At 41.0% G+C, this 7,738-nt stretch overlaps 1 protein-coding gene and 2 pseudogenes across 1 annotated transcript in view; 1 reads left to right on the top strand and 2 right to left on the bottom strand.

Moving 5' to 3' along the window:
* Positions 1 to 5,467, bottom strand: part of LOC102854085 — an 11,169-nt pseudogene extending 5,702 nt beyond the window's left edge.
* Positions 1 to 7,738, top strand: part of UBE2R2 (ubiquitin-conjugating enzyme E2R 2) — a 107,984-nt gene that overhangs the window by 26,610 nt on the left and 73,636 nt on the right. The window lies entirely within an intron of this gene.
* Positions 5,614 to 6,018, bottom strand: LOC102873326 (annotated as a pseudogene).

Here is a 7,738-nt window from a genome sequence, read left to right on the forward strand (position 1 = left end):
AGTTTCCCCCCCTTTTAAAATTTTTAATTGCTCAGTCTCTTTGGATATCAGATTTAATTTTTGGCTTTTCCCTCAATACTATATGACATTGTATATTAGATATCTTCGTATGATAAGTTAGTAAAGTATGTCACTATTCACCTTAAACTAGCCAAAGGTATATTTACGTTGGTACAAGTTGCAGATTTAGAAATTCTCAGTCTACCTCTTATACTTGCTTTTCTGGTATACCTGCTCTGTGCTTTTGAGTTAGAAAGGCAGGTCTCTTTCTCTTCAGCTTTGAAAGACTGTGGGGAGAATGAGTTCTTTAGAAACTTTTGAATTTAGCTTCCCACACCATGCAGCTGTGACCTCTGAAGAGAAATTATGTTTTTATATCAGTGCCCTAGAGCAAGCAAATTTCTTGTGGGGAAATTTGGCCAAGTGTTTCAGTACTTTTGGCTTCTAGCCTTTCATTCCAGTCCTGTGTGACTAGAAAAGCCTGTGCTGGTTTCTCTTTCACTGAGTAGAGCCCTTCTCTGCCTATTCTGATTTCTCTGCCTCCATGGAAAAATTAACAAATCTCTCCACTCTCCTCCAGTAAATAAATTACCATCAATTTCTGGCCCATCAAGGAAGATTTCTTTTTTTTTATTTTAATGATTTTTTAAATTATTTTAAAAAAATTATTAGTGTGCATGTGTGTGTGTGTGTGTGTGTGTGTGCGCGCGCGCGCGCGCTCTGTCAAATCAGATCTGATTGGTACAGGAGGAGATTGTCCCTCCTTCTCCAGCAGAGCATCTGGTGGATTCAAACTGTATCAGATTTATTTCTGAAATTAAAGTTCAAATAGTCCTTCATTTTCCTAGGTCTCCAAAGTCTTCTTATTGATCTTTGTAATTTTCATATTCTCTTGCTATCTCTTTAGTTATTACAGTGGGAGTATTGATTTCCTGTGACCTACTGTATCATATTTGGAAGTAAAACTTTGTTCTATATGAAATACATGGGTGAATAATCAAAAGCTAATGTTTTGAGTTCATGGATGGGGACTAAAAGCTTTTAATTTCTTTATGAATTTGTGCATCATTTTTGTGCAGGAACGTATAGATCTCTGTATCTTTAAATTTTAAGATATGTGTTGCTGAACCTACTTTTTGATTACTTTGAAGTGTGATCTCTCTGCTCTTTGGCTCATTAAATAGCCTTTCTCAAAGATTCCAGATTTTCTCCATTGAAGACTTAGAGTTTTTTGCCTAGACTGTTTTAGAACTACCTGATAGTGTTCTGAGAGTCACCTAGAAAAGGAAGATTAAATAACTCATAATTTAGAGCAGTAAATTTTACTTAATACTCAGTTTGTTGCTATGCCATATCTTAGCTGAACTTGATATAATCTCCAATTTAGAGATTTAGCTTCTGCAGGCCATAAAAGCTTGAGTCTTTGAACATTGACACCAATTTAGAAAGTTAAGGAGGAGATTATTTGTAAATAAACTTTCAGTTAATTTCCTTGCTCTTAATTACCTTCTATTCCCACTTCCAGAGCTACTGATGCCTTTGGTTTTATAGCATATAGAGGGAGCTCTGGTGGCATAATCTGTAAACAGTTGTGTTTAACCCTAAAGCAGCACCTCTGGCAGTTTTAATCTACCAGTGACTTCACAGGAAAAAGACATAGCAATTTCCTGTGCAGTTTGTGGCTTTTGAAACCTGCTGGAGGTTCAGTGATGGTTTGGTTTCAACACAAGAGTGAGTTTAGAAGTTTTTTATATTCATGGATATTTTATTCATATGTATCCAAGGAGCTTGCTAGTACAGTGGTTAAATGTTTATGGTTCCAACCCACCAGCTGCTCCATGGGACAAAGTTTACATTGACAGTAAATGGTACTGTTTTATTTATTGGTTAGTTTCTTATATTTGTACTATTTACTTTTATTTTATTACATAACAGGATATTAAAGTGTGTATACGTGATCCAAGTCTGGAAGATCTAATTTCAAAATGTTCACAGTGGTGATCTGATTGTTGATGGGTTAAAAAAATTGAAACAAAATATGAGGTATTACCCTTTTCTAAAATTCTACTGAAGATTATCCAAAAACGACTGGAACAACACATCAGCAGAGAACTGCCAGAAGTCCAGCTGGGTTTAGAAGGGGTCGTGGTACTAGGGATATTATAACTAGTGTTAGATGGATCGTAGCTGAAAGCACGGCGGAGTACCAGAGGAATGTCTATCTGTGTTTCATTGACTGTGTGGATCATAACAAACTGTGGCTGAGTCTGAGAAGAATGGGAATCCCAGAACACTTGATCGTGCTAATGAGAAACCTATACTTGGACCAAGAGGCAGTCGTCAGAACAGTGCAAGGAAACACTGCATGGTTCAAAATTGGGAAGGGCGTACGCCAGGGATGTGTCCTGTCTCCATACCTTTTCAACTTAATACACAGAACAGATTAACCGGGAGGCTGGGCTCTATGAGGAGAAATGTGGGGTCAAGATTGGTGGAAGATCTATCAACAACCTGCGATATGCAGATGACACAAGCCTGCTTGCTGAAACTGAGGAGGACCTGAAGTGCTTGCTACAGAGTGTCAAGGACTGCAGCCTCCAATGTGGATTTAGGCTCAATGTCAAGAAGACAAAGATTCTCACCACTGGACCAATTGGCAGCATCAGGATGGATGGTGAAGACATTGAGATTGTTCACAGCTTTAGTTTGCTTGGCTCCACAGTCAACACTCTCGACACCAGTAGCCAGGAAATAGAAGACGTATTGCCATGGGAAAGTCTGCTGTTAGAGACCTCTCCAAAGTACTGAAGGGCAATGGTGTCTCTTTGGAGACTAAGGTGCGTCTGATAAAGGACATGGTCTTTGCCATCACTTGTTATGCATCAGAGAGTTGGACAATGACTAAGGAGGATAGGAGAATTGATGCCTTTGAGCTGTGGTGCTGGAGAAGAGTATTGAGAGTACCATGGACTGCTAGGAAAACAAACAGATTCATCCTGGAAAGGGTCAAACTGGACTGCTCCTTGGAGGCAAGGATTCTAAGGCTCCGTCTAACACACTTTGGACATGTTGTAAGGAGGGACAGGTCCTTGGAGAGGGACATCATACTTGGTAGGGTGGAGGGACAGCACAGAAGGGGAAGACCCCCTATGAGGTGGATTGATTCAGTGACTGGGGTAATCTGGATGGGTGTGTCTGAGACAGTGTGATTGGCACAGGACAGAGCAGAGTTTAACGATGTTGTACATAGGGTAGCAATGAGTTGCAAGCGACTCGATGGCACATAACAACAACAACAACAATTGATTTTGAGTTAGAGAGTTCCAGCTGCTTGATTTAAAGTCCTGGTCTTAGCAACAGTATGGAACTGTTTGGTGGCTGTCTACTTCAGAATGTGAGTATACACATGCCTATACCAAACCCACTGCCTTCAAGTAGAATCTACTGCTGGTAGACTTCATTCCCAGACTTTGGGTTTGCAACCCAACTTGCAATATGCTATGCTTTCAGGGCTGTCTTCATGCCCGTACAAAAGTATACCAATCTAATTGGCTGTGACTTGCTGGCAATTTCAGGCATGATTAGCTGATAACCGTTTTTTGTTGTTTTTTTTTTTTGCCACAGTTTTTGTGGCGGGTAAGCCAAGAGTACTGTAAACAAGAAGACACCCTTTCCCCCCCTCTTGCTTTTAAAAAGAAGTGTACTTTTTTTCTGCCAGGTTTTAGTAAGGTTGGTGGGAAGGTTGGGAGATTTGTTAACTGTGAGTGATTTTTTTCTTTAAAAAAGCAAAAAACAACTATATAATTTTCCACAAATTAGCACATGGGAATTAAGATTAATTTTTACCAAAAGGTGATTGAGTTATTATAGAAAGTCCAGATATCTCAGGAATAAGGAAAGTCATACTCAGTAGGTAGTTTATGCAGGAATATTTTCCAGTATTTGAAAAATATTTTCAAGAAGTATGTAAGGATTACTATCAGACCCTCAAACGGATGGATTGACACAGTGACTGTTAGCAGTGGTGTTGAGCATATCAGAGATGGCTGTGATCGTACAAGATAGGGTGAGTAAGGTTCTTAAGAGTTGCTATCAGCTATAGTCAACTAAACACCTAACACCACAAAATCAGGACTTGTTCTAGCCATGTAAAAACATTCTTTGTCATACAGCTAGTATTATCTGACTTTACCTTTTTCATTTTAACTCTTGTTATATATTATCATTGCTGAAGTCTTCACATTTGAACACGTCTTAGTTGTAGAAGGTAAAGTTACTCAAAAGCATCAGTTTGTGGCCTATTATTGGTTTGTGCTAGGCACTTTCCTTTACCTTACTTTAGTGTCTCATTCTTTTCTTAAACAACCATTCTAATGTGAATGTTTTTACTTGAATGTGCTTTTTAACTTGTTTTATTTTTCATATTTCATGCTTTTTTTTTCGTCTGAGTAGTAGTAATAGCAGATACTCAAGATTTATTCATATAGTTATGTATACACCTAATCTATTGATTTGTGACTACTGTATAATATTACTGTGGTGTGCTGCCATCATAATTACTGTTTCTCTCTGAGAAAACCACTGAGTTTGTATCCAACTTTAGTTAGTGACCATCTGTCCTAAGCCTTATGTAACTCATCAGTGTGTATTTGTGATAATTTCTTTGGAGTAGGTTACTACCTACTTCCATGTATGACATACTATATGTATACATGTAATAACATAATTGCTGGGTGATAGGGGATGTATCTTACTTGGATCCACAATCAATACCCTTGGCACCAGCAGTTAAGAAATCAATAGATACATTGCATTGGGAAAGTCTGCTGTCAGGCACCTATCCAAAGTATTTTTTTTTCTTTCTTAGCAGAACATTCAAATTTTATTTTTGTATTGACGGACATTCTCATTTGGCACCTGACTGCAATCAAACTAAAGCCCTTAGTGGAGAATGTGGGTCAGGATCAGTTCCTGGAGGCCAGAGGCCCACTCACAAATTCCCCCATTCCCAAAGTCAGCACTTACCCTCATCCCCTGCCCACCTGGGGTGGCTTCAACCTGCCTACGTGTGTTAATGACGCCATCCCCAAGGGGAGGAGGTGATGAGCTCTCCTCTGGCAGTTGGGGGGAAGCAGAGTTCCTTAGTCTCCAGTCCCCAGAAGAAACCGCCCCTCCCTCATGACATGATGGAGGTGGCACCGGGCCTATTAGTTGCCCAGAATTCGTGTGGTGAAGTCTGCCCGAAGGATTGACTGGTGAGCTCCTAGGTCAGTCAGTGCTGCAGCCGAGGGGTCCAGCTTTGCTGCCTGGCAGCTGGAGTGGCTTTCTGTGGGTCTGTAGGGAATGCCCAAACTCCCATCAGTGCATTTCATTTACTGGCAAAGTCCCGCTGTCGCAGACGAAAGGCCATCTGCCCTAGGACCCTGCACAGGATCTGCAGCTCAAAGCTCACAGCCTTCAAGCGCATCTTAAGGATTTGGACTGCTGTGTAGCTCTGCTGTGGGAACAATCTGAGACATGGCCAGTGTAAAGCAAAAGCGATGTTGTCTTCCAATGAACAGTGGAAGGAAGGCCACCTAGAGGTCCAACATTCCAGCTGTCTCCCTCCGCAAGCTAGTTGACTCTGCAGGCGTGGATCATGAGCAGCTGCAAAAGAATGAAGACCGGGGATATGATCAAGCTAAACCACAGCTCCTGAGTCTGTTCCACCAACTTCTGGCACAGCAGCATCCCAAAAATGAACTTAAGGCTCAGGACCGTGAGTACCCAGAAGAGGCAGAGTACAGCCAGCCACTTCTCTCCATTCTGGAAGAGACGCACTGACATGAGTGTGGTAAGTCCTGAGCCCGTCTATGGCAAAAAAGGGCACGAACACGTTCCACCAGGAGAGGCTGGGGGCCAGGCCATCCACGTGTAATGCCAGCAGCACAGAGAACACAACAAGCCGAGCAGGTGCATGAAGATTTCGAAGGGAGTGAAGCCCAGCCACTGCACCAGCTTCCAGAGCAAGAAGAGCATCTAGCCGGTGTTGAGGGCCACAGGCGGGGCCCAGCTGAGCCGCTCTGCCTGCGGTGCTGCGTCCCCTCCTGCTGTGGCCCTGTGGGTCCTGGCCCGGGACCTCGTACTGGTCACCACTTGCCACTGCCCCCTCATGCCTCCAAAGTATTTAGAAACGATGTCAGTTTGAAGACTGGGGTGCACCTGATTGGTCTTTTCAGTCACTTGCTGTGCATCTAAGAGCTAGACAGTAGATAAGGATGGACAAAGAAGAAGAATTAATGCCTTTGAGTTGTGGTGTTGAAAATCTACTGAAGTAGAAAACCGGAAAAGTACTGAAGATCTACGAACTGCCAAAGAGCAAACAGATATGTCTTGGGGAAAAGTGCAGCTGACTGCTCCTTAGAGGCAAGGATAGTAAAGCTTCATCTCACATACCTTTGGCATGTTGCTAGAAGAGTATTCCTTGGAAAAGGACATCATGCTAGGAAAGATAGTAAGTGAAAGGGAGGAAGACCCTCAGTGGAGATGGATTGGCACAGTGACTACAACAATGGGCTTAAGTATGTTAGAGGTGAGGAGGATAGTGCAGGATAGGACAGGGTTCAGTTCTGTTGTTCCCAAGGTCCTTATGAGTTGTACTTAACTCACACATAACAACTGTATATTTAATTGGATTAAATAGTATAAGAATATGTTCCGTAATAGTTTTACCAATCTATAATTGATCATATATAATATTTACTTTAGTTCTGTCTTCCCACTTATGCTTAATAATATGTAGCTTTCTAATTTTTACCAATATAATAAATGTAAGTATGTTGAGCATTATACATGCTTACTAAGTTATAGATGTATATTCAGAGGCAATAAATCACATGATTGCCCATACTTATTTTTTTTAAAATGTTTTTAATAGACTTTAATTTTCCCACTGTTTCCCTCCCCCTTATGTGTACCGTCATGTCAGATCCAACTAGCACAGGAGAATAGTTTCCCTCCTTCTCCAGTGGAGCATCTTGTGGATTCGAACCTTGCGCCTTTGGGATTGCAGCACACCTTCTTGCCACTAGTCCACCAGAACTGCCCATACTTCTTCTGTGGAGTAGCTGGTGGATTCAGATTGCATACATTTATATCCTCGCAGAGATTTTTTTTTTTTTAAAAAATACAGTCCCCAGGGAATAAGTTGTTGGTATGTGCCATCTCACTCATAACAACCCTATCCTATTCTGTACTATCCTCCTCATCTCCTGACAATGTATTTTGCTAATAAGTTTAGTACTTTGAAAATTTATAATCTGTAATAAGGTATAAATTACTAACTAGTCATTGTTAAGCCATTACATCTCACACTAGGATTGTGTTGGATAAATTATCTTATTTTCTTTGCATTTTAGTTTATGAAAGCTTTCCTTCACATGTATTTTTTTTAAAAGTAGTATTCTGAATAGTAATACCCACGGTGGACAGGTTTTGGTGGAGCTTCCCAATTAAAACAAACTTGGAAGCAGGAGTGGCATCTACTTCCAAGATAGCTTGCCTCCAGAAACCCTATTAACTTGGAGAAACGATGAAAGTCATACAAGTATTCAGGTCTTCCATTCATAGGGTCACTATGAGTTCCTACAGTTTAACAACAATTAACAACAACAATGAGCTCAGTTGGCCTAGTGGACAGAAAGTGATGCTGCGAAGCCAAAGGTGATTTTTTTTTGCCAAAGGTGATTTTAATCTGTGG

The sequence above is a fragment of the Elephantulus edwardii genome, unplaced genomic scaffold (genome assembly GCF_000299155.1).
Source record: "Elephantulus edwardii isolate Elephantulus edwardi_28Jun2011 unplaced genomic scaffold, EleEdw1.0 scaffold00232, whole genome shotgun sequence".
In the NCBI taxonomy this organism is placed as follows: Eukaryota; Metazoa; Chordata; class Mammalia; order Macroscelidea; family Macroscelididae; genus Elephantulus; species Elephantulus edwardii.